We start from the raw sequence: 8,390 nt of genomic DNA, 5'->3' as shown, positions 1-8,390 counted from the left end.
CTGTAAAAGGGGAAGTTTAATATTAAGGCGACAACCACTGACCGCACAACAACATATAGGCCGTTGTAACCAACCACCACCACCAACAACAACAGAAAGGCCGCTTCATATAGGCCGCTGTAACCAACCACCACCAACAACAACAGAAAGGCCGCTTCATATAGGCCGCTGTAACCAACCACCACCACAAACAACAACCGAAAGGCCGCTTCATATAGGCCCACTGAAATAAACCGGACGCAACAACCGCCGGCCACGATAATAACTGCAAAGGCCGCTTCATATAGGCCCACCGAATTAAACTGACCTTGCACCAGCAATAACGACAACAACAGGGCGTAACAATTAAACCGGCCTCGCACCAGCAATAACGACAACAACAGGCGTAATAATTTAACCGGCCTTGCACCAGCAATAACAACAACCACAGCCTCGTGCTGGCTAAGTAGGTATTAGCCTACCGGGTGAGTCGTGCCTAAGTAGTAGTGGTTTAACCAGTAGAAATCTGGCATAATCAAATATATTTTTTTTCCGATTTGACTTAACCAAATAGAAGCTAGAGTTATGCAACCAACAAAAAATTGTGTTAGAGTATATAAGCAATTGATTGCATTTGCTTAGATTTTTTTATACATAATGCTAATAAAAGCACTAGTTAGTTGGCTAGCACTTTATTATTAATAAAGAAGTTGTTTTTGGCACGCTTGGTAACTTTAGTTTAGAACTTTTATTTTATAATTTAGTATTCGTTATCAAAATGTTTAACGAATTTGATAAAAGAACTAAATTAAATTTTTCTGTTTGCAAATCATAATTAAAAATTCTGTTTTGCGTATAATTCTATAAAAATATTATATTGATTTAAAACATCTAGTATTTAAACAAGCTCAGCCGTGTTTTGAATTTAATGTACTATTTATGAAATATACATACATATTTATGTAGAGTGAGTTAGTAGCGTTAGGATCTTCCAAAAATTAAAGCAATAGAAGATAAATAAATAAATACCAATACACTAAAAATGCAATACAAAGTATTACAAATGGATCTACGCTATACAAAGATTGGTGTTATATACCGAAATAAGTAGTTAATTGTCATTGGCCCTTTTTAAGTGGAAATGGTGATATCCGATAAGTCGCTGCACATAGAATTTGCTCAAGCTTTTCGGGGATCGGTGATAACTGTTCGCTTTTCTGTCGAACATTTTCCGCAAGGCCTGTGATTGACTGAGGTTTATTGATCTAAGCCCCGTCTTCAAGTAGATCAAAAAAAAAAGAAAAGAGGTTTATGATGTTTGCATACCTCCGGTAGGATTGTTACTTTTCCGCTACATTATATAAAAAAAAGAAAAAAAAGGGGTGTTGAATGTAATTTATAAGCTGGTTTAGAATATTTGGATATATAAAAGTTAACACACTTTGTAGATAAGTACATAAATGCTTATGCAAAATAAGATAAATATTTGGGTCCACATGCAAACATGTACGTAATTAGATGCGTTACCGTAATTAATGCGAACTTCATTTAATTTAAAAAAAAAAAAAAAAAAGGTGGGGTGTTCCTTACTTGCTATATAGGTACATCCATGCATGGGCGTATACGTTTTGAATATACTTAGTCGGTAAGAAACATTTCATCGGAAGGTGTGAACCCCTGTAGTGACGGCTATTACGTATTGAAGTTTGCACTATCGGGTCATGAGTAATCAATCAATTTGATCAATGTTAAAATTTCCGATTATTGAAGCAAAAATCCATAAAATGAAATTTGAATGGTGCGTTATATCTAAGTACCATAACCAAGGGGCAGTTAACGTTAATTACCCAGTAGAACTTATAAATGTTACATGGAATAGGGCTCAATGTTTTGTAATTGAGAGAAAACCAAAACAAGATTCAGCCGAAAATTAAAGGGCCAACGTAGGTCCCTATCTATATATATATATTACAATAATTATTCAGTTTTTTTTGTTATATAATGAATCATCAATAAATTTGTAATTGAAATGGGAATGCTGGCATTCAATTTTATTTAGAAGGCACGTAGGGCATACAGGTAAGGGGCCACCGAAATTTAGGTGCGTCGGTGGCCATGGATTTTGAGGGTGGGACAAGCACCGGGCGTCGCAACAACACCCGCGGCGCCCCCAAGTTATATTCGGCCCTTTTCCTTTTTGCATTTTAATTTTTCAGCGTTTTTTTTTTGTTTTGAATTTCAGCTTTAGTAACCGGCCGTGTCCGGTTCGGTAATTTTTTTTTGCGTTTGATTTTTTTTTGAAGTTTAAATTTTTTGAATGTTAACGGTCTGTCCGTGACATCCGGTTCGGCCGGATGTTGTTTTATTTTGAATTTATAAGCGTTTTGAGTCGGTCTCTGCGCTTCTGTCAGTTTGTTTTGAATTTGACAGCTGCTCGTTTTGATAGGCATGATATGACCTTTTTTCTGTTTATGGCGCAGGAACAGTAAGGTTGGCAAGGACCCGCCCCAGCCGACAATGACTAGCCACTGTGCACCAACACATCATGCCGACCGCCTTCCTTACTGCTTCCAATGTAAATGCGCTAACCATAACAACGTTTCTTCTTATTTTCTACAAAACAGATGTTTTATATTAGTGCTGCCAGCTCTCATAAAGTTGATCCAGATCGTTCCAATGAGATTTGAGCCAGAGCCAGAGCTCGATAAACCAATGGAACGGCCCTAATGTTTCTGTTGTTAATGTGAATGACAGGGTGGAAGCGAGAAACGTTGCTATGATATGAAGAGAGAAAGCTGTGAAAATGGATTCTTATGGAAAATTGTAAAAGTTGCCACAATGGCAGACACGTTTCAAGCTTGTAAAATATATGAAAATAAAAATTGCTTCTCGCTTAGCCTAACACTTTCAAAATTAGAACAAAGAAATTCTATGCATTACTTCTCGTTTGGCACGTCGATATTTAAATCTTTCTCACCCAGCTCAATGAGTTCAAGGAATTCCAGGACTATTGTGGTGTTAAGCCACACAAGTTAATTGAAAACTAAGTATATATAAATAAGTGTAAGGCCCGATAACTTCCGAAGAGATTTTGGGCCGAGCTTCTCCATTATATTTTAATTGGAAAATAGAAATACTTCTTGAAGGCGAAAAATTTATAAATGTACAACGAATTGCGATTAAAAAATGAATTTTTATATTCAGCTTTTGAAGCAAATGCAAAGGAGATTTTGTTTGGGAAGAATTATTTTCGATGAGTTTTGGTCCTAAATATAAACAAGTTGTGACAATCGTGATGTTGATGTACCAAGTTGAAAAATATCATGGTTCAATTATATGGTTGGCTCATCTCATCAGCTGATTTTATTTATTTCATTGCATGGCCGATGGGATTTTCGAAAGGAGATGGCAAACTCAAAATGAAACCAACATATTGGCAACATTTTCTTACACATACAAAAACTGCTAAGTTTCATGTTTCCATTCCATACCATTCGCACCAACACCAATACACATATTTTGACAATTTCAACAGACATATTTTGTTGCTTTACAGATGAACCAACCATATAGTTGAACCATGAAAAATATTTAGCTTTTTGTGACTCAAAACTATTATTTTACCGGGCGTTGCCACACCGTTACTGTGTAAAGCACAATTATGATATTTCGGGATGGGAATTTCTTTCAAGATGAAACCACAACGGTCATTTTAGACAATAATAATATGCTTCGGCCCCATTTATGTGCTTACATATCTATAGAAATTATAGCACAACATCCAGTTTTACTTTGAAAATCAACAGTAAAGTAACGGGTCATTCACATCCTGGCGGCCGCTTTTATATATAGAAGTCTGTATCATATCGTTTTGTTTATACCACTACGCGTACCGTTATGGAATGAAATGAATTTACCAGAACGCACTTAATAAAAATTTAGAGGAGAGACTAGATTGGGTTGTTTCCAAAATTTGTTTGATGACCAAACGGATAAAACTTAATTAGGCACCAGGACCTATGTTATATAATAATTCCGTCCTCTTGGCAAATACTAGAAGTTCTTTAGGACCTAGCTTTATTGCTGCTTCAATATCTGGTAACTCTTGTACCTCTAGGAGGTGTAGCCTTGACTTCGCGAGCTCAGATCACGAAGACAGAACGTGCTCAACCGTTTCTTCCTGCAGCTCGCACTTTCTATATCTGCTGTTACTGACGAGGTCTAACTTATAAGCACGTGATGCCAGAAGGCAGTGTACAGTAAGTATGTCCATCGTTAGGCGAACTTTTTGGAGCTAGAATATATTGTAACGAATTTGCTGTAAATCCTCTTATTTGCAATCCTCTGCTAAGTTCGAATCACTAAACTGTTGAATAAATAACTCCAATATTGAATGATGGAAAAATGGCCTTTATTAAAGTACTTCACAATAACACTTATACTTTGCTACTCGCTGGCTTAATAACCAAACTGATTAATAACTCAAATGAAACTCTACTATAGGCCGCCAGATCGCGTGCTTAAGCAAACTGATTGATAGCTCAACTCAAACTGAATTACTTCTTACTCGCCTGCCCCGCTTTTATAGTTTACGCTGCATACTTCTAGGCTCTTCCATTTCCAGAACTTACCAACTATATTCGTGTGTGTATAGTTCTCATATAGTTTCTACTTGTTTACAATTGTCTACTTTTTAGCGCTTCTTAAATGTACATATGTGAGTTTGTAGTTTACAGTCTCCCGCACACACATACGCGTATAAGTAAATTCATCTGTGTGTGACATCTCATCTCTCGCTGCCTTGCATGTAAATGTTGCTCGTCGGAATGTGTACATATGTGTAGACGCAATTATTGATTCGTTTATGTAGATACATAATGATTGAATTATTGATGTGAATTCACGTCACTGCTTAGCATCGGCCTGGAGATGGCAGCACTCCTTAGTTTTGCTAATATTCGTAACAATATTTTTGGAAAACGTGCAAGTATTTACAATAATCGTGTTATATCATATCACGACATTAGTGCTATCAAAAAGTAGCGGCCTTGGATGGTAATAATCCGTTGAGTTCATTGTTATTATTATTATTATTTACGTCAAACATTTTCATAACCCACCTTATGTACACAATTTTGTTATGAATTTACAAATTTTGTTATTTGTTATCTTTATTAACCTCATGTAAAAATTTACCATTAATTTAACAGTCCACTCCCTGTATTATTAACAAAAATAGGATTGGCATTTGACGCTGTTATGCATAACATGTAAAAAGCCCTAACTTTTCTTATACCTTGAATTTATATCCACACTTTGCCTTATTGCAATTATATTTAAAATTTATGTAGATGTAAGCATAAATGATTAATAAATAAAAACAAAATTAATTTTTTTAGAGATAGTCAAGTCCGAATTGCACGATTTTATTAGCTTTCCATAACATCTCTCATTAAATTATTGCGAAATCATTTTATTGATGACGATTGTATGTTTCAAAATATATCCCTTTCATATTTTGAAACATAAAATCATCATCAAGAAAATGATTTCGCAATAATTTAATGATGTTTGGGACATCAGAAAACATAAAAGTTAATTATGAACTAGGTGTTTGAAAAAAAAGGTCAATACCGATTGGCAATGTTCTCAGTTTAGCTTCCAATTCCATCGCAACCATGGTACCTGGTAAACCATGGTAAACCTGTACTATGATCGCAACAATCGCACACTAGCGACTTGAACTTTTTGCGATGGAGACAAAATTATGTCTGTATTTAAAATAAGTTGAAATCCATCAAAATCATAAAGGTTCGCAACATTTTTCAATATGGTAGCTGTAATGTTATGAAATTGTCATTGTCCCTGCAAAAGGGAATTGTCAACGTCACATTGAGTGAAACTACCCCAATTTTTTGTGTCATGCTATAGACGTGCAAGCATGATTGTCCAGCCACAGTCCACCAAGATGTTGCGTTTGTAAATATGAAGGAACTTCAGACTTGGCAATTGAAGTTTATTTCGCCTTGCCCATTCACATACAAAATTTTGCGAATCACTGTTATAAACATTCTCACTGTACAAGATATATACTTGCCAACATATTTTACGTTCTATTCATTGGTTATATTGCAGTGTTTAACTGTAAAAAATGTTAGAAAAGTTACCAACGTTTGGGAAAAATAATTTCACTTGCAAGGTGTGAACATACTCTTAGCCAAAGCAAATGGCACTTTCTTTTTCTTATGCTTTGCTTGCAACAAAATTTGCAAGTTGTTGTTGTTGTAGCAATGTTTCGCCCCACCTAATAGCCGCGACCGATCACAAATTGTAATCAATATCCTCCAATGGGAGTCCAAGGAAACTTGCTGTTTCGACAGGGGTGGACCATAATGAAAGGGGTGTTAGAGGCGTTGGTTCCACATTACAATTAAAGAGATGGTTGGTGTCATGTGGGGACACATTGCAAGTGGGGCATCCATTTTGTATGTCGGGGTTGATTCTGGATATGTAAGAGTTTAACCTGTTACAGTATCCAGAACGAAGTTGAGCCAGAGTGACTCGCGTTTCCCTGGGGAGTATGCGTTTCTCTTCCGCAAGTTTTGGGTACTGTTCCCTGAGTACTGGATTCACCGGGCAATTCCCGGCATACAGGTCCGACGCCTGTTTGTGGAGTTCACCACGGATCTGCTTGTGTTTTTTTGCTTCATACGGCTGAGTTCTCAGGTGCCGTATTTCCTCAAAATGTTTACGGAGATGACTCCTTAAGTCCCTAGGCGGTGCTGGCTCATCAATCAGATGTCTGTTGGGATGCCCAGGTTTCTGGGTATTCAACAGGAACTGTTTGGTTAGCATCTCATTTCTCTCCCTGATGGGGAGTATTTTCGCCTCATTATGTAGATGGTGTTCTGGGGACGTAAGAAGGCAGCCTGTGGCGGTTCTGAGCGCAGTATTTTGGCAGGCCTGTAGCTTCTTCCAGTGGGTAGTTTTTAGGCTTGGCGACCATATAGGAGACGCGTAGCACGCAAACGGCTGGCCAATTGCTTTGTATGTGGTAATGAGCGTTTTTTGTCTTTTCCCCAAGTACTGCCAGCAAAGGATTTGAGGATTTTATTACGGCTCTGGATTTTCGGAACAATTGCGGCTGCGCGCTCACCAAAATGTAGATCCTGATCAAACGTCACACCCAAGATTTTGGGGTGTAGGACAGTTGGTAGCGTAGTGCCATCGACGTGGATCTTCAAAATGGTCGACATTTGGAACGTCCGAGTTGTAAATAAAGTCGCGGATGATTTAGTCGGTGATAATTCCAGGTTTCGCGAGGCGAAAAAACTGGAGAGATCAGGGAGGTAGCCGTTTATTCTGTTGCAAAGCTCATCGATCTTTGGGCCCGGGCCTGTGGCCATTATTGTGCAGTCATCGGCGTAAGAAACGATAGTGACTCCTTCTGGTGGCGAAGGTAGTTTTGATATGTACAAATTAAAAAAAGTGGGGATAGGACACCACCCTGTGGCACCCCTTGTTTAATTCTTCTTGGCTGTGATAATGCCAGTTTCTGAATTGCACCGATGCCTGCCGACCACCCAGATAATTTGCGGTCCACCTTTTAGACCCTTCCAAGTCTTGCAGTAACGTGCCATGGTTGACCGTATCAAAAGCTTTTGATAGGTCTAGCGCTACGAGTACTGTTCCATGGTGGGGCTTCTGATTTAAACCACAATTTATCTGGGTGCTAATGGCATTTAGCGCGGTGGAGGTGCTATGGAGTTTACTAAAGCCATGCTGATGACAGGCTAGCTGCAAATTTGCTTTGAAGTAGGGGAGCAAAATGGCTTCAAGCGTCTTGGCTACTGGCGATAAGGTCACGTTCTCTCGCTAAACTTGCGGCCTCTGCCGGGAAGTGGGCCGAATTTCGGGAATTCTACCGGCGGGAATGAAACGAGCCGAGACGGATTCAATGACCTTGCGGAAAGCACGCTCCCCTTGGCGGGCATCAGTTGTATTCGTCCCACTTTAAAGTTAATGAAAGTGCGTTTTTCTGCGACGATGAAGCCGGCGGGACGCTCGAGCGAAATAAATATAGGCAGGTGGTCGGATGCCAATGTTACCATCGGCTGCCAATACCATACTTTTGGGGGCGTCCGTTTATAGTGCAGAACGTCGTTTCTTCTATTTGATCCGCTAAATCTCACCCCTACTGTCCACCCACAAGTTTGAATGCCATAGATCGTGATGGGCATTGAAATCGCCTAAGATAATGCGATTGTTTCCAGTGAGTACGCCGCTGATATTAGGGCGGTATCCACTGGGGCAACAGGTGACAGGAGGGATGTAGATGTTGATGATTTCTAGATTTGCATCGCCCGAACGGACAGATAATCCTTGACGTTCTATGATACTGTCCCTGCGGT

This window comes from Eurosta solidaginis, chromosome 3 (genome assembly GCF_040869045.1).
Source record: "Eurosta solidaginis isolate ZX-2024a chromosome 3, ASM4086904v1, whole genome shotgun sequence".
NCBI lineage: Eukaryota > Metazoa > Arthropoda > Insecta > Diptera > Tephritidae > Eurosta > Eurosta solidaginis.
The sequence above is the reverse complement of the archived record's forward strand: the minus strand, read 5'-3'. Positions refer to the sequence as shown.